General features: G+C 47.6%; 2 long non-coding RNA genes and 2 other non-coding genes across 6 annotated transcripts; 3 read left to right on the plus strand and 1 right to left on the minus strand.

Annotated features, from left to right (window-relative positions):
* Positions 1-6,491: 6,491 nt before the first annotated feature.
* LOC135301958 (U5 spliceosomal RNA) lies at positions 6,492-6,605 on the plus strand. Its single transcript, XR_010363692.1, has one exon. It is a non-coding gene; the product is annotated as a U5 spliceosomal RNA (small nuclear RNA).
* A 906-nt stretch (positions 6,606-7,511) lies between these two features.
* Positions 7,512-7,625, plus strand: LOC135301957 (U5 spliceosomal RNA). Its single transcript, XR_010363691.1, has one exon. It is a non-coding gene; the product is annotated as a U5 spliceosomal RNA (small nuclear RNA).
* Positions 7,626-8,735: 1,110 nt separating this feature from the next.
* LOC135301211 (uncharacterized) lies at positions 8,736-12,569 on the minus strand. 3 transcript variants are annotated; one of them, XR_010362940.1, is made up of 4 exons: positions 12,472-12,569; positions 12,273-12,382; positions 11,930-12,028; positions 9,583-11,464 (listed from the first exon to the last, which is right to left on the minus strand). It is a non-coding gene; the product is annotated as an uncharacterized LOC135301211 (long non-coding RNA). The 3 variants fall into 3 exon arrangements; XR_010362941.1 differs by lacking the exons at positions 9,583-11,464; positions 12,273-12,382 and adding an exon at positions 8,736-9,004 and having other exon boundaries at positions 12,445-12,553; XR_010362942.1 differs by lacking the exon at positions 12,273-12,382 and having other exon boundaries at positions 12,445-12,553.
* LOC135301210 (uncharacterized) lies at positions 12,239-12,921 on the plus strand. Its single transcript, XR_010362939.1, has 3 exons — positions 12,239-12,407; positions 12,490-12,563; positions 12,701-12,921. It is a non-coding gene; the product is annotated as an uncharacterized LOC135301210 (long non-coding RNA).
* The last annotated feature ends 5,425 nt before the right edge of the window (positions 12,922-18,346 follow it).

Here is an 18,346-nt window from a genome sequence, read left to right on the forward strand (position 1 = left end):
ACGTCACACTGCCGAGTGATTCTGTGACTAAAGAGCAGCTGAAATTCGAGGGAAATAAGTGCAGGGTGGTGCACACGGGGAAAAGAAAGCAATCCTAACTTTACCTACAGTGATGAGCTTTGAATGGGCTATTACTTACTCAGGAGTGAGTTGGTGTTTATAATGAGCAGTTCTATGAATATGTCACCTCCGTGCTCAATGGCGGTGACAAAAAGCAAATTGAATGTTAATAATTAATAGCAAAGGAATGGAGATCAAAATAGAAGCCATTATTACACCCCTGTGTGAATTCAGTGCGTGTCTGCCTCAAGAATGTTTTGAGCAGCTCTGCTGTTCCACCCACAGAAAGGATGCAGCAGAACTGGGAAAGATGTGTAGAAGGGCAATAGAGTGATCAAAGGTACAGAACAATGAAGTACTCCAGGAATATTTCATCTGAATAAGAGATGACAGAAGCAGAGTATGATAATAGTCTATCAGATTATGAGTGGCATGAAGAGGATGAAAGAGAGCAACTATTGTTTTTTGTTCCTTTGAAAAGACAAAAAAAAAATGGTGCTTGAGATGATAGCAGGTCAGAACAAAGGACTTGCTGCACACAAGGTGAAGGTAATCAAGAGATAATCCCCCCTTGCCTAGGGATACTGCAAATGCTGGAAGTTTACTCAATGGAAAAATGTTAAACAACTTCATGGGAAAATATTCATGGGATTCCTAGTAAATACAAAGATACTTCAGGGATAATTATGATTTTGTTCTCTAGAGGATATAAAAATATCTACATTATCCAGTGTTTCACCTTATTCTGGGTTGGGTAGACCCAGAGTGTGGGTGATGTTATCAGTGCTTGATTTCCTGTCTCCTCCAGAGGATTTATTCCTCTAGAAGATTTATGGGGGAATCACCATGCCAGGAAGAGTTAAAAAATTGTGTAGATGTGATGCTTAGGGACCTGGTTTAGTGATGGACTTGGCTATAATGGGTTAATGATTAGACCCCCAACTATTCTATGAATAAATGGTGAAGAACTTGGGACTTTGTCCTGGCTTTTCAGGAGGGCAGCTCTCTGGAATCTTTTCTGGATCAGCTTCAAGGCTCCTGAAGAAGTTTTTCCACACTCATTTTTCACATTTCCTGAATTATGTTATGAAGAATTTGAAAACCTCAAAATTTTCTAAGGTTCTTGGAGGTTTGAGGGCAATCAAACCTCACTGCTTTGTGATTGTGCTATGAAGTCTCTCCGAATTAGGGGCAGATCAGGAGAGGAAAAGGATTTAACTCTAAAAAAGAATATTTTCTGTGCCAGAATTCAATTCCACAGGACCATGTAAGGCCCCAGAAGCAGAGTCACAGTGCAAAGGGAATGTGATCTGCTGTCATTCCTGTATGACCTTGTCCATAGCACAGCACCTACTTCATCCTTCTCTTCTCTTCTCTTCTCTTCTCTTCTCTTCTCTTCTCTTCTCTTCTCTTCTCTTCTCTTCTCTTCTCTTCTCTTCTCTTCTCTTCTCTTCTCTTCTCTTCTCTTCTCTTCTCTTCTCTTCTCTTCTCTTCTCTTCTCATTCAAGAAAACCCCACTCTATTATGGGATATTACTAAGCTAATCTAAGGAAATTTAGGCAGGCAGATGATTCAGAAATATTTTGCTGCCCTCCAGCAGCAAAAACAATCAGTGGGAATCTTGTCTGCTATGGACAGAGCTGGTCCATGGATATGGATATTTTCACTGTGAGACACAAGAGAGTTTGAAGAAGGCAAAGCCCTTCTGAAAGATTAGAAATGCCAGAGTTCAGGTTATGAAGTTCAACCAGGTGATGGAATGACTGTGGACAGGTGTGTTTTACAGCCCTACAGGTGCCCTGGCTTGCTCCCTCTCTCCATCCCTCATCAAGGCTTAGCTGAGGTACAGGTTAATTTTTATGATGGATTCACCTTGTCCATTTGCAAGCCAAGGTGCACTGATATCTTCAGCCCTGGAGAAGTGATGAGAGCCACACACACACCTGAGAGCCTGCAGCACCCAGGCTGCTGCCAGAATCATCTTGGGAGCCCGTGGGCTGGGTGTGGAGAGAGAACAGATGGTTGTCAGTGCTGTGTTTAGAAACATGGGACCAGGAGGTGCAGCAGGAGTCAACAATTTGAGGTCGTGCACCCAGTGAAGGTTCAACCCCCGTGTCCTGCATGACATCTCCTAAAAGTGTCTTTCCTTCTGGCAGTCCCTGGTTGGAGAGCAGCAGGAGCAGCACCCAAGCTGGGCTGGACACAGGAATTTGGAAGGAATAGCCCGTGGTGAACACAGTGGACAGGTGGAGCAGTCACACAGAGTTATCATCTGTGGGGAAAAAATCTCTGTCCAGAGGGATTGGGATGAGTCAGGCTAAGGATGCTGTAATTGAATAAAAATACCTGTGCTTTCCTGCAGTTCAGCTAATCCACATTAGCAGTTCACTCAGATTTCCTTCCCTCTGACAACAAGAGCACAGAATCGAGGGATTTTAGGGCAAAAAATGCACCAGGTACATTTTTAACAAAAGATGGTTTAAGTGAAATGTGCTGGCCACCTTTCCCCTCTCCTCCACTCAGACTGACCTTCACCCAATCTGGCTTTAAAGAAGAATTTATCTGGGGAGTGAATATGCAGCAGGTTGCTCTTCCCTGGACAGTTCCTGTCTCCAAGCACAGCAGGCTGAGGTCAGCACAGGTAGCTGAATTTTCATCAGGAACAGATCCTTTTGTCGTGGTTTGCAGTTCTGGACACAGAGATCAGGAAGGAAGATCAGGTAGCCTGCTCTTACCTTTATCAGGGCTTTCTTTCAGCAGGGTGACATCATCTTATTGATAAAGGTCAGGTTGGCCTCAGCTCCTTTCTGACTCATTGAATATTAGAGATGGCTGGAGGCAGGGGCAGGCGGTGATTTGATGTGACAGGGCAGGAGGGAGCACACCAGCAGTGCAGCAGGACACAGGCTGCAGGAACGGGCCATGCCGTGATCCTTTGTGACAAGGGGAGAGCTGTGGATGGATGGTCCAGTGGCCTGAAGTGACCCAGCAAGGGCAGGACAGAGAGAGGCCAAACCCCCCTTGGTGTGTGTGCAAATGGGACAAATCCAGAGGAACCTTCCTTAGCTGAGGATGGGACCAGATTTATTGTGCGAGATCTTCTGACATCATGAGCCAGGTCCTTTCCTTAAAGCTCATCCCATTCCACCCCCTGCCATGGGCAGGGACACCTTCCACTATCCCAGGGTGCTCCAAGACCCATCCAACCTGGCCTTGGACACTTCCAGGGATTCAGAGGCAGCCACAGCTTCTTGGGCACCCTGTGCCAGGGCCTCACCACCCTAACAGGAGAGCATTTCTTCCTCACATCTCACCTAAACCTACTTTATTTCACCATGAAGCCATTAATTATTTGTTTTAAGATACAGAGCACAACATTCCAGGCTGGACCCAGGATGTGGATCCAGCAGAGCAGGGGAGAGGCAGCAGCAGGGACTGTGCTCTGTGGAAAAGAGAGGCAGGAGCAGGAGCCTGTGATATCCATCACTTGCCATGCGCTGCTTGACTAACCTGAGCATGCATTTAAAGACATCAGGTTTGCTCCCAGGAGATTTCTCCTTCCTCCAAAGGGCTGTTTCTCATGCACTCAGCATCCAGGTATCTGTTCCTGCAGGCTCAGGAAGGCAGGGACAGCTGGTAGCTCTTTCCTTCAGTCCTCTTCCTTTCCCATCCTGTGAAATTTCACGCCAGCTGTGGTCACCTGTTTGATTTCTCTTTGAGTGCCTGCCTTCCTCCACAAATTAATTTTGATTATTGTCTTGCCCAGCAGGGAGGGAACTCTTAGTGGTGTGAGCCTGCAGCACTCACTCTCTTCATACCTTTCCCTTTTTCCCCTGCACTGAGCATAATTTTGTGCTTCTCTGCTTTCCCCAAAAATAACCCTCAGACCCAATTCTGAACTGTCATCTCCATTACATCACAGCTGCCTGCAGACGGGGCTTATCGCTCGCAATAACTCAGTTACTTGTGATTAAAACTGATTGCAAACCCCATCCTGGCTGCTCAGCCTGGGAATTGGGAACATCTTTATCATTTATGACAGCAGATCTCAAGGCCTTAGATGAGCCTGGCAGGACAAGATCTTCACAGGCAGTGGGAGTGGGAGAAGAATATGGATCTGTGAGAAAGACATGGTGATTTAGGAAAAAAAAAAATGTAGAAAGGTCCAGGAACCCCCCCAAGCTGAAATTTGGGAAAGTAGGTGGTGAAAATAAATCTCAGCTCGCTCTTTGGACTGCCCTAGGAATAGGTGATGGAGGAAATGGTGTAGCAGAGAAAAGAAGACCCCTGCACAAACCTTCACTCTCAGTTTGGGGCATCAGCAACTCATGGAATCAGTGTAGGTATTCCTGGAAAAACAAAAAACAACTGTTGTGCTACTTCCCAACAGCAGCAGCAGCACATCACAGTCTCAGGACTCTCCTGCACTTCTGCATCTGCTGCTGCTCCATCCTGTTCCCTTTGTATAGCTGCAGCCAGTTATCCCCTGCTGGATCTGCAGGGCTGCAAAATTAAATTTTTCAGAGTGATGGAGCCTTAAATGTGCTCAGAGGGCTTGGATCTTGCTCCAGACTGAGCTGCACCAACTTTCTGCTGGCCTGAATTTTAGCTTGACTTCAGAGATTTATATACTTAGAATTAACTAGGGACTTTATATTCATTATATAATAAATGTATTTTTAAATTAATAAATAAAATATTGTAAATATTATATCTTTTTATATCATAACTTTTTTCCCCCCACCTGCTCTTGTTGGGGATCCATGCTTTGTGTTGAACTACAGCCTGATCTTGCTCTAGAGTGAGCTGCACCAACTTTCTGCTGGCCTGAATTTTGATTTCAGAGATTTATATACTTAGAATTAACTATGGACTTTACATTTATTATATAATAAAGGTATTTTTAAAATTAATAAATAAAATAGAATAAATATAATATATATATTTATATAATAACTTTTCTTTTTCCCCCACCTGCTCTTGTTGGGGGTCCAGTGCTTTGTGTTGAACTACAGCCTGATTTCCAGAGTTTGTTCTGAGGCAAGAGAAAATCCACCAGATTCCTCAGGACCTCTTCCCAGCATTTTAAATCCTCTCCCTGATTCACCTCAGTCTTTACTTCCTCCAGCCTGACTTGAGCAATGTTTTCTCTCATTTCCCCTGCAGCTGCCCTGCAGAATCAGCCAAACATCTCGGTAGGGAGGTGCCTCTCCAGTGTCACCCCAGGGACCGAGCGGGGTAAGTCTGACACGTCTCCTGCTCAGAGTTTGTCCTCCAGACTTCTGAGCCACTCTTGCCGCTCCATTCTGCTGCCTCTCCGAGCACTGGGTGCTCCCTTGCAGGCACAGACATCAGAGCAGGGTGTCCCCAGATGAGAAATGCCTCTCCTCATCTCGCTCGCCAGTTCTGCATGCAGGCACTGAGTCAGCCCTGCCCAGGGATTTCAGGCATTGCTCTGAGACTTTTTCCTCAAATCATTGCATTGGAGTTGCTGCCTTCCAGCACAGATTCTCCCCCTCCTGCCCGTGCTCCAAGAGATTTTTAGTTTGGTTTTTTGGGGTGTTTTTTTTTTTTTTGTTTGTTTGGGGGTTGTTTTGGTTTAGTGGTTTGTTTTTTTTTTGGGGGGGGGGGGTTTGTTTTTTGATTGTTCGTTTGTTTGGTTTTGGGGGTTTTTTGGGGTTTTTTTTGTTATTTTTTGGGGGTTTTTTGGGGTTTTTTTGAGTTTTTTTTGTTTGTTTTGTTTTTGGTTTTTTTGTTTGGGTTTTTTTTGTTTTGTTTTGTTTTTGGGGGTTTTTTTGTGGTTTTTTTTTTTTTTTAATTAAAGCAAACCTTTGGAGACAGTCTGTGCCCTGGGACCATCTAACCCAAGGCGTGGAGCTGATGTCCCTCTGCCAGCAGCCCAGTCACAAAGACTGTCACCAGAGACACCCAAAAGAGTCTCATTTTCTGCATCAGCAGGAAGCTCTCAAAGTGCCCCTGCATCCCTGGCAGTGCCCAAAGCCAGGCTGGATGGGTCTTGGAGCAGCCTGGGACAGTGGGAGGTGTCCCTGCCATGGCAGGGGTGGCACTGGATGGGGTTTAAGGTCCCTTCGCAGGAAACCTTGCTGGGATTCAGGAGCTGAGCTGAGCCAGCCCGTGTCCCTCTGTCTGTCCCGGCTGACAAAAGGCGTTTCTCTGACTCATTCTCCGTGCCTCATTAGCATTCGGCGAATTTGCATACCCAGGGTGCTCCGCGCGCCTGCAGCGCAGCTCTGCTCCAAATTCCCACTCCTGCCGTGGGGACAGCTCGGGTGGGGACACGGGAATGGCAGTGACACTGCCGGGGGACCCGGCTGGGGACAGCACGGGGTCAAACCGGGAGGTGAAAAAGGTCACCCTGTCCTGCAGAGGAACATCCGTGCCTGGCAGGGTCCGGGGCGGGAGGGGCGGGCATACTCCGGTTTCTCTTCAGATCGAATAAATCTTTCGCCTTTTACTAAAGATTTCCGTGGAGAGGAACACTCACGAGTGAACCGCAATTTTTTGTGGCTCCGCTTTGGCAGAGCTGTCTTTTATTGGTCAAAAGTTAGAGTGGATTTTTGGGGAGTGTTGCAGGGAGAGGGCTGGCATGGGCTGGGTTATAACCCAGCCTTCTCAAACTGAAGGAATAAATTATTTGGGTTTAGGAATTGGATCCTCCCCGTGGACCTACTGCAGTGGTTCCAGGGATGCTCCAAGGGCGGGAGCCCCTCTGCTCTGGAGCTGGGGGTGCTCACCTGGGGTGCAGGAGGCTCCAGGGAGAGCTCAGAGCCCCTGCCCGGCGCTGAAGGAGGCTGATGTGAAAGGAGTGTGTGACTTTCTACCCCAGCAGATGCTGATAGTATGAGGGGAATGGTTTTAAATTAAAAGAGGGGGATTTAGCTGGGATATTGGGTAGAAATTCTTCCCTGTGAAGGTGCTGAGGCCCTTGCACAGGGTGCCCAGAGGAGCTGTGGCTGCCCCTGCATCCCTGGCAGTGCCCAAGGCCAGGCTGGACAGGGCTGGGAGCAGCCTGGGACAGTGGGAGGTGTCCCTGCCATGGCAGGGGTGGCACTGGGTGGGTTTAAGGTCCCTTCCCAGCCAAACCCTGCTGGGATTCTGTGTTGGTTAGGAGCAGGAGCTGAGCTGAGCCAGCCCGTGTCCCTCTGTCTGTCCCGGCTGACAAAAGGCGTTTCTCTGACTCATTCTCCGTGCCTCATTAGCATTCGGCTAATTTGCATACCCAGCGTGCTCCGCGCGCCTGCAGCGCAGCTCTGATCCAAATTCCCACTCCTGCCGTGGGGACAGCTCGGGTGGGGACACGGGACTGGCAGTGACACCGCCGGGGGACCCGGCTGGGGACAGCACGGGGTCAAACCGGGAGGTGAAAAAGGTCACCCTGTCCTGCAGAGGAACATCCGTGCCTGGCAGGGTCCGGGGCGGGAGGGGCGGGCATACTCCGGTTTCTCTTCAGATCGAATAAATCTTTCGCCTTTTACTAAAGATTTCCGTGGAGAGGAACACTCACGAGTGAACCGCAATTTTTTGTGGCTCTGCTTTGGCGGAGCTGCTCTTTTATTGGTCAAAAGTTAGAGTGGATTTTGGGGAGTTTTGCAGAGAGAGGGCTGGTATGGACTGGGTAGTATCCCAACTTTTTCTGGCTTGAGGAATGAGTTATTTGGGTTTAGGAATTGGATCCTCCCCCCCTGGACCTACTGCAGTGGTTCCAGGGATGCTCCAAGGGCAGGAGCCCCTCTGCTCTGGAGCTGGGGGTGCTCACCTGGGGTGCAGGAGGCTCCAGGGAGAGCTCAGAGCCCCTGCCCGGCGCTGAAGGAGGCTGATGTGAGAGGAGTGTGTGATTCTCTACCCCAGCAGATGCTGATAGTATGAGGGGAATGTTTTTAAACTAAACCAGGCGGATATAGCTGGGATGTTGGGTAGAAATTCTTTATTGTGAGGGTGGGCAGGCCCTGGCACACGGTGCCCCTGGATCCCTGGAAGTGTCCAAGGCCAGGCTGGATGAGGCTTGGAGCAGCCTGGGACAGTGGAAAGTGTCCCTGCCCATGGCAGGGGTGGCACTGAATGATCTTTAAGGTCCCTTCCAACCCAAACTGTTCCTGGGCTCTGTTCTTACCTCTGAAGCAGCTCCTGGTGCCCAGGGGAAGAAATAGCTCCTCCTAAAGTGATGTACATCCAAAATTACGGGTAGGATTTGCCAAGTTAAGGTTGTGTGTTTACCAAAGTGGCACCTTTATCTTGAATTCAATATGCCCACTCTTTGGGACCGTTTTCGCCATAATTAATTTTTAAGGTTACAAAAGGAAGACTTTAGACCATTCACACCCCTCTCCTTCAAGAAATGAGTTTCCTGCCTTTATTTTTTTGCACGCCTTCATTTCCTGCCTTCATTTCCCCTGCTTTTGAAAGGAGAAAAATTTTCTGTTTGCACAAGTGAAACCCAGGGTGACAAATTTTCCCTCCCAGAAAACCCCTCCATCTCTGGGTGAAGTGTGGCATCTGTCTGAGAGCACAGAGAAACATTTTTATGTGTTCACAACAGCCCAGAGTCAGGCCCTGCTGCATTAATTGGGACACTGAGCAGAGCACTGAATTTATTTGGAATAATAAAGGGATGTGTCCTAGGTGGGAAGTGTCCAGGGCACACCACAGACCCTGAATAAGATGCCTGGCTTGCAAGGTCCTGGCTTGAAGTGTTTGGCTGCCAACAAATCATTGCTGGCATCTTGGCAGTGCTGTAAACACCACAAACATCCCATCTTTTCCTTTGGCTCCTGCCCTGGAAGCTCCTCTTGCCATCATCTCTTGTTCATTCTCCACAGACACAATTTGGATGCATTTGTGGCTGTGGTTGTGGTGACCTTGCTGTTCTGGGGGTTGTAAAATCACCTTGAAGACCTGCATGGACATCCCTGGTGAGTGGGAAAGGCTGGAGGAAAAGATGCTTGGGTTTACAGGCTGTTAAAAATGAAAATAAACTGTTGCATTGGATCAGTGGGAGGTGGATGATTGTTCTCTGCAAAGGCAGAGTTTGGAGGGAGAGAACATTCCCACATCTATTGTGGGACCTGCAAACAGTCCCTCTATGGCACAGAGTCAGAGCCACTCATCCCTCACATGAGTAGGATGAGGTGGAACAAAAATCCAGGGGAATTTGCATCACCAGGCTCACATTTTCCCTACAGCTTTTTATGGTTTAGGCTTCCAAACCCAGCCTGGCTACCCAGAGCAGACTCCTGCTTTTAAACAGCACTAAAATTAAGGGGCAGAGATTCCCCCACGGGATTCCTGGGATGCTCAGTGTCAGTGCCCAGCCAGAATTAACATGCAGCCTGCAGCCAAGAGGCTGCCAGTGACAAGCAGCAGCTTTGAAGGTCACCTCGCCTTCAAGTAAATAAATAAATAGTAAATAAGAAATCAGGCAGCGATGAATAAACCAGAGACATTCCACTGGCTTGGACTTGATTTTTTTTTTTTTTTTTTTAATATTTCTTTTCTGCTCTTTTCACTTTCACATCCTCAAAGGTCGGTGCTAATAGGAGACCCCTCTTATTGCTCATGCACACTGCAGCACCCTGGCCTGTCTCAGAGGCCCTGAGACCAGCCCAGAGCCCGGGCTTGGAGCACAAATCCTGTCATCCCCACAGCTGATGGCTGCAATGAGACCTTCTGTCAGTCCCAGCTCATGGCAGGCAGGAGGATGCTCTGCAAATGCTGGGTTTACCTCTTAGACCACTGTAGTAGATGGCTGACCCCCATCTGGGGAATAATGTGCTCTGACTCCATGATTCAGGAATGCTGAACAAATGCTTTATTAAGCTATACCATATTACATTAATACTATACTAAATTACATAAAGAGATACTGTACTAAAGAATACTTGTGGGATTCACATTCTCTGAACCCAAGAGAAGCAGAGAAAAGAATGATCCAAACAATTCTTATCTCATTTACTGCTCCTGCCTTGCTCACAAGTGGAATGCATTGTGGAGCATTGTTTACCTGGAGGGAATTGGATTCTGGTGTGAGAGTTTTGATTCAGTGACCAATTGAATCCAGGTGTGTGTCAGGACTGTCAGCTGACAGTCACGAGATGCTGGGCAGTGCAGTGCTTGGCAGATTCAGTTTAGGTGTAATGCAATATAATGTAATATAATATAGAATAATATAGTATAATAAAGTAATTAATTAGCCTTCTGATAAGATGGAGTGCTCCTCATCGTTCCTCCCAGATTTTGGGCAAAAATATCCCCTATAAATACTAAAAAGATACTATACTGAAAAGATATTCCAGAAAAACCCATGACTGTCTCCAACCATCACAACACAGCTTTTACCCAATTGGCCAATCAATCCAAACAGCCATCACCTTTGGTAAACAATCTCATAAGACATTCCACGTGTGCCAAACAACAGGAGCAGCAAGTAGGTAAGAATTATTCTCTTTTTCTCTGAGCTTCTCACTGCCTTCCCCAGGAGAAATCCTGGGAGGGAGAATGATGTCTCTCTCCGTTCAGAGAATGTGAATGCCACAGACCAGTCTTTGCCTTTTACACCACAACCCTCCTTGCTAAAGGGATGTGGTGGTGCCAGGTGTTTGTTTTCCTGCTCCTCCCTGCCGTGCCTAATGACATCCTGGCTCTGCAAGCTCGGAGTTGAGTTTTTCCAGCAGTTCCTGCAGCTTGGCCACATGGCCAGGGATGAGACAGTCTGAAACCACGTGGGGAGCTGTGCCAGAGCTATTTCTGATTGTGTTGGTGCCACGCTGGACCCATCTGCTGCCTCTGAAGGGCTGCTCACAGAAGGAGGTGCAGGAGATGGAGACTTGCTTCAGCTCTTTCTCCTTGAGCAGAGAGGCTCACAGCCAAGGGAGGGCTGTGCCTCACCTCTCAGAGAGCCCCTGCTCTTGGGCACCCATCCATGATTAATGATTAATTGGTAATTTTCCTCTTCCTTCCTTACTTTTTTTTTTTTCTTCTTTTTATTTAAGAGCCACATCCAGTGGCTCTCTGCAGGCAGGAATCTGGGTGAGCTGACAGGACAGTTTCCCAGGAATGCTCTCCAGGGGTAGATGCTGCACTAATTGAGCCCAGTGCTGTCCCAAAAGGGACAATGCTCATCCAGGCAAATTTTTGTCACACTCCAGGTCATAAAACTCATTTCCTGGCATCAGACTTGGAAAACAACACATTGAGGGGCTTGACATTCCCAGCTGCCAACCAGCACAGCATTACCAACTCAATATTTTGTCCATGTCAGTGGCTACTCCTCCATGTAGTCCAGCAGAAGCCAGAGGTGGATGACAGGGAAGTTTTTTTCCTCTTAAAGAAATGCACTCTCAGAACATCCTCATATTCACAGATCTTGTCCTTTTTGGTCTGCCTGTCACTGAAATCAGACCAAACAATCCAGCTGAAGTTGAAGAGGCTCAGGACACTCAGTCAGCATCTCACATTGCTGCTATCCACCTCTCCCCTTTGTGCTGGGTAGATTTCTATACCTATAAAAATACTGGACCCCATATGTTTAAGGATCCCTGACCAGCAATGTGAAAAGGAGCTCTCATTCACCAGAAGTGTGAAGAGGAGCTTTCCATATTCCATGGAAAAATTCCATGTTTTCATGCAGTCTTGTAACCATGGAGTTCATCCTGCAGTGCAAGGAAAAGCAGGATGCCTGTTTAGGGAAAACCCTAATCCTGAATCCCATCATAAGAAACTTGGACTTCTAGGAGCAATAAATGCTCTGAAAAGAGCATCCCTAGGGGAATGAGGGACTGTGGGGATTGGCAGCAGAACTTGTGGACACTCGAGGAATAAACAAAACTGGGTTTTGTTATTGAAGAAATACAACCTGGTGGTGTTCTCATCTTCCTGTTATAGCCCAATGTCACAGTTTCTTCACATCACAATGAACAGGGTGCCCAGAGAAGCTGTGGCTGCCCCTGAATCCCTGGAAAAAAGTATCCAAGGCCAGGTTGGACAGGGCTTGGAGCACCCTGGGATGGTGGAAAGTATCCCTGCCATGGCAGGGGGTTGGAACTGGATGATCTTTAAGGTCCCTTCCAGCCCAAAACATTCCATGATTCTGTGATAATAAACCCTGTTCTGTGACAACAAACCCTTTCCTCATGAGTTAATGTGTGTGATGGCCAACGCTGGGAACGACCAGGCTGCCACATCTGCTGACTCCTCACCTCGCTGACACATCCATCTCCTCAGGCTGATCCACCCCTCAGCTCCTCCCCAGCACTGCAGTGAGGTGTTCCCACCAGGAGCATTGTCACTTCCAGCTTTCCAGGCAGCCCTGGAAGGACAGCAAGGACCCCAACGTAAATCACAACCCACCAAAGCTCTCCATTCCCTTACCTGCAGCTTGGATGGGTGGCTCCAGACCTGACCCTCCCTACATAGGTGGCAGTGCCTGTGTCCCCAAAACTGGCAGGATTTATCTCCTAGAAAGTGGAAAGTGGCTGGCAGGAGACCAGGTGATGTTGTCCTGATTTCCTCGCTATTGACTCTTCCCCAATTAACATGATAATTGTTACCCCGTGGGCCAGACATGATTAATCAGTAATTTTCCTCTTCCTTCCTTACTTTTTTTTTTGTTTTTATTTAAGAGCAGCTGGGAAATGTCATTCTCTCCTCCAGTAGAGTTTGAAAGCTCCTCCATCTGGACAATCAAATTCCCAATGTAAACACAGGGGAAGGAGGGACAAGAAGAATGGGATCCCCAGGGAGCCCCTTCACACCCCTCCTGTCCTGCCCGAGGTGACTTTCTCCCTCTTCCCTCATTGTCCTGGCCTTTAGGAGCAGAGCCAGCCCCTCCACTGAAGGGGAACTGAGTAAGTGACTGTAAATTAAAATTAACATCCAGCAGCAAGGAGTACAAAGCCATGATTAATGGCCTTTTAATGCTCCACTGTTCCACACTCAGAGCACTTTGTTTTAATGGTGCATGCGGGGCATGGAGGATGAAGAGTGTGTGGATGTGAGAGCAGAGCACATCTCAGGAATTCTCACCTTTAAGGAGAGATAATCCCACTCTCTTTAGCTCAGAATTACACAGAGAAGCCTCATATCCACCTCATCTCATCAAGTGCATCACAAGTAAAAATGGAAGGGAGCAAAGTCATTAAAAGAAATGTCCTCTAACCAGCACTTACCCAGATAATTGTTTTTCTGCTTTGGGTTTAATTATAACCTGGACCAATTGATTAATTGAGTAAGTTTCTGTAACCTCCTCCACCCTTGCCCTAAGGAAAGCTCCAGTCAGACTTGCTGAATGATAATTATTTGTCTTTCAGCCCGTTTAAGAGTTACAGCTTCTTCAGGGCCGTGTCCATGGGTAACACTTCCAGCTGTTCATCATTCCATGTGTTGATATGTGCCAATAATTATCCACATCACTTGGCTACAGGAAAACTTGGAAGAGCCATGCAGGCAGCAGTCATTCTTAAACAATCCTTTTTTTTTTCTTTCTTTTTTCTTTTAATTAAAAATTGCCTCCTAAAAGCATTCTCAAATAACTTCTATCCAAGAACATGATCACACCACACTCAAGTTTATCCAGTGTGACTGCAGCCAGCACCTAATGACATATTGTGATTTGCAGCAGGGATGATCAAGGTCAAACTGGATGAAACTGTGATCAAGTGAGATAGTTATTAGTGAGATAGTTATTAGTGAGTGAGATAGTTATTAGTAAGTGAGATACTTATTAATGATCCCCTCAGCTCTTGGAATAGCTACTCCACCTGCTGTTCTGTGATGCAGAGTAGACCTTTCCTCATGATCCAGTCTGGATGACTTTTTGGAAAAAAAGCATCAGGTTGTTTAGGCATTATCTTGACTGTAATAACTCGGATTATTGATTCCCTTGCAGCAGCTTTTCCCCTGGGGAGGAAAGGGTTGGATGAGGAGTTCACGTGGTGATGTCCACACACAGATTCCTGCATCTGCTGAGATGAGCTCCATCCTTCCACTCAGCCTGATCACACGACCCTTGGCTTTGGGAATCTGCTTAAAAACCCTCCTGCTCAACAATGCACTGCAGAAGGTCTCTGGTGATGCAGGTCCCTGCATTTCCCTAGGGGTAAACTCCTGCTAAAGGAATAATCTGCATCAAAGACAGACTGTTAGAAAGAGAGCAGCAATACAACAGCATCAAACTTGGCAAGTGGCTCCTCCAGGAAACCAAAGCATTTTGAATTTTTCAGCTCCCCACCACACTGACCCTGCTGAGGTTTCTTTTTTTTATTTTGCAGGAACTAGTACAGGGAGATTTATACCTGGGAATAATGCTTGACACAAACTGAATGGTGGGTATAATTATGTATAAAAGCTCTCTTGTCCCAGAAAAAAAAAAAAATCATCTGGTTTGTGGGTTAAAAAAGGAAAACAAAACCAGTCTATTCCACAGTCAGACACAGGAGATGTTTGTTAGTGCTGCTATTGATCAGTAACTATGGCAAAGCCCTGAGAAGCTCTAATATGAGTTTAATACAAGGAGCAACTGAATGATCTCATTGCAGGATTCATGATCCAGAGCAGCATTTGAGCTGCTGATGGTCAAATCTTTGACCTCCTCTGCTCCCCTTGTAAACATCTACTGGCAAAAACTCCTTGACAGTCTCTTAGTGCAGCTGGTAGCCCTGGATTCCCAGCTGGTTCCCCTGGGGAGTGCAGAGGTCCAGCTGGTTTTTCTGGAAGGGAAGCTCTTCTGGAGCATCCCACGTCGTCCTGGATGGCAGAATGTGCACAGCACTGCTTCCATCCCAGCTGGGAAAGCTGACAGCACTGGGAACTCTACCAAGCACAGGAATAGCAAACAGGATGCTGTGATGGCTGACAAAGGCAGGGAAATATCCAAAGGAGGCAAATCACCAGCCCGTGTACCCCATAAACCTGATGGCACCACAATTTTGGAATCAATAGTTCACTACCACAGGCTATCTCCCTGCAACAGCAGAGCACATTTGGGATCTGCCTGTGGCCTCTTCAGGGCTCAGTGCCCTGACAAACTTTTAAAGAGATTTTGGGTTTTTAAGAGGTTTTGGGTTTCTCCTTGGGAAAACTTTGGCAAGGCAGGAGGACGCATTCTGTGAGTGGTGTTGTTTTCATGGCAGTGCTACTGATGGTACCAGGAATGGTTTGCAAACAGCAGGAACACTTGTTGCAGGGTAAGAGGCTCATCACTGGTTTGATGAAGCCTGAAAACACATCCCATGTCCCAGCACACACTGCTCAGGAATCACTGGCAAGGGCTGAGGACAGCTTTCCTCTGCCACATTCTTACCAAAGCTTTGGGTCTTTGGAGTAAAATTGTGATTCTCCCTCTTTCTGAGATGGGGAAGGCACCTATGCCAGCTCACTGCTGCTCTCCCTCCATCTCATCCCATTTTTGCTGATGCCACTCACTCACATCCACGCACAGATGTGATCCTCACAGTTTTCCCTTGTGAAAATGGAAAGTATTCCAAAATGGAAGGTATTCCACCTGGGAGGCAGGGGGTGGATTACCAGTCTGGCACATCAGATCCCGACGACTGAAAAATGCAGAAGACTCATAAATTTCAGAATTCTCATCCCTGAACCTTTCTCCCTGCTGCCTTGGTCAAGATCTCTGGATGTTTTGGAAGAAAGGCAACTTGCCAAAGTGGAATAGTTTGCACTTCAATGTAAGCTGAATTCATCCTGAGTGCTGTTCATTCTCTAATTTTTCTTTAAGTGTCAACTCCATCCATGTATTTATGCACAGGACTGACCTCCCTGACAGCAAATCAGCATAGTTAGAGAGATGCAGAATGCTGAGATCATGGGATCATAGAATCATGGAATGGTTTGGGTTGGAAAGGACCTTAAAAATCATTTAGTTCCAACTACTATGGGCAGGGACACCTTCCACTATCCCAGGTTTCTCCAAGCCCTGTCCAGCCTGGCCTTGGACACTTCCAGGGATCCAGAGGCAGCCACAGCTTCTCCGGGTCCCTCGCCAGGCCCTCCCCACCCTCACAGGGAAGAATTTTTTCTTAAAATCCAATCTAACCCTATTTTCTGTCAGTCTAAAGCCATTCCCCCCTGTCCTGTCCCCTCTGCTCTTGCCCATCACCCCCTACTCTTTCTGTCCCCCACAGCAAAAACCTTCCCGTGCTGCTCAAACCCTGTTTATCACCTCTGCCTTAACTTCCCTTTTTATTCCAGTCCTCCCCTGCCGACAAGGGGGCTCTGTGCCTGTCACTTGCCGGGGGATCTCTCATTTCAGATATGATGTGTTACACGCTCCATTCATCACAGCCAGCCAGCAGATCTGCAAATTGCATGGCCAGACCTACAGAGGGCCTGACAAACTGCACTGGAGGGCAGGCTCCTTCCCTCCAGCATTAATCTTCTCCTCCTCAGTCCCTGACTCTCCCCTTTAGCTCTGTGGCTGTCCCAGTGCTCACTCCCACTCTCACCTCCCCACTGCTCTGTTTTTTTTCCTTTATCTGTTTTGCTGTGATGGCAATCTGAGATTCATGGCTCACTCCCAGCACAGGGATTCAGGACCCAGCAGCAACAGGCAAATAGATCATCTCCTAATGAAGGGAAGGTTCCTCTGAGCCACTCTGCCACCTTTGCCAGCAGTTCTTTACCAAGACAGCTCTGGGCACAATCCTATCAAAGATATTGCAGTAGAGAGTTATTGCAACATAAGTGGTGGCAATGATCAGCCCCTCACACCAAAAATAATGTGAATATTACTACTCCTAACAAAACAAACCTGTTCACGTGACAGGCTGGTGAGTGGGCTGAGTTCCCATGGCAACTGTCGGGCGCTGGAGCTTGTAGGAAGAAAGTAAATATTCCGTTTGAAATGGTTCAGATTCCTGCCACAAAGTTCACACAGCATGGAAACATTCATCAGATTCCTTCGTTAGCAGCACAAAATGCCCCCCATCCCCCCTGGCAGCCTCCCAAACTGAATTATCCATGTCTGCTCTGCCTTTGAGGACTGAAATTCACACAGAGGTTTTAGGGAAGGGATCCCAGATGTTGGATGCTTTCACTTGAGCTGTCTGCCTGCATCGCCCCTTCAGTCCTTGCTCTTGTCTCCCACCTCAGGCTGGAGTAGGAGCTCCATCAGGATTTCTGCTGCTCACTTTGGGTGTGCACAGGCAGCCCTGACCCCTCCCTGGGGAGCCTTGGCCTTTGGGCAGCCCAGCTGCACACATCTGGACTTCAGGACTGGCTTGGACTTCTCCAGAACCATGGAATCACTGAGGCTGGAATGGCTGACATTGGCTCCAATGCCATCAAGTCCAACTTCTGACCAAAAAACAGCAACTAAACCACAGCACTGAGTGCCACATGCAGTCATTAGTGACACCCCCAGCCATTAAAGTATTGCCATTTGTGTCTCACACAGCTCCTTCCAGGGGACACAGGAGTTGTTGCAATGTTGATTTAACTCATTGAGAAAGAAATCCTTGCAATGCCAAGGGCTCTGAGATAGCTCTCACAGGAACAAATGTCCTCAGTAAAAACTGTAGGGACAACACAAAAAAGGTTTAGCTGTGGGATTTCCTTCCAGCTGGAGCTAATGGTGTTTATCCTCAGAAGAAACTAGAAATTGCAGCCCACAGATTCACCTGCCTCTGTGCAGATCCACCCAAGCTCTGCTGAGGAACAGGGACTTTCTGGTGATGGCAGCTCATGGCTTGGGACAAAGCCAGTTGCAACCAGAAATTCTGATGGGGGGAAAAAATGTGATTAAATCATCTTTCTGTAGTTTCTCATTTCAATGTACCACTGCTCCCCCAAGCCCCCTCCATCCCTCTCCCGCTTTGATACATTTTTCCACAAGGCTGAAATAATCAACACCCAGAACAAGCAATCCTATGTTGGATTGTTAAAATATTTGAATAGGCAGCACACACCTTAAGCCAAAGCAGCCCCTGAAGTTCTCAACTCTGGCAGAAGGGATGGTCAGGAAATTCTTCTGCTCTCCACAACATGCAGGGTCAAGGACATGTGGTTGTCACCTGTGCCCAAGCTGTGTGTCCCCAGCGTGGTCAGGAGGGTGGTGGGGACAAGGAGAGGTCACAGCTCTCCTGAACCCACCAGGCAGGTCCACCAGGGAAAGGGAGATCAAGGAGTTTTTGGGGAATGCAGCCACCCAGCAGCCCACCCACAGCACCTGCAGGGTGCCAAGTGCCTGGAGAGATGGAGGCCACCAGTTCTCCTGCTCTGGAGCATGGCCACATCCCTGTGTCTGTGCATGAAGGCCACT

Source organism: Passer domesticus, chromosome 5, assembly GCF_036417665.1.
Source record: "Passer domesticus isolate bPasDom1 chromosome 5, bPasDom1.hap1, whole genome shotgun sequence".
NCBI lineage: Eukaryota > Metazoa > Chordata > Aves > Passeriformes > Passeridae > Passer > Passer domesticus.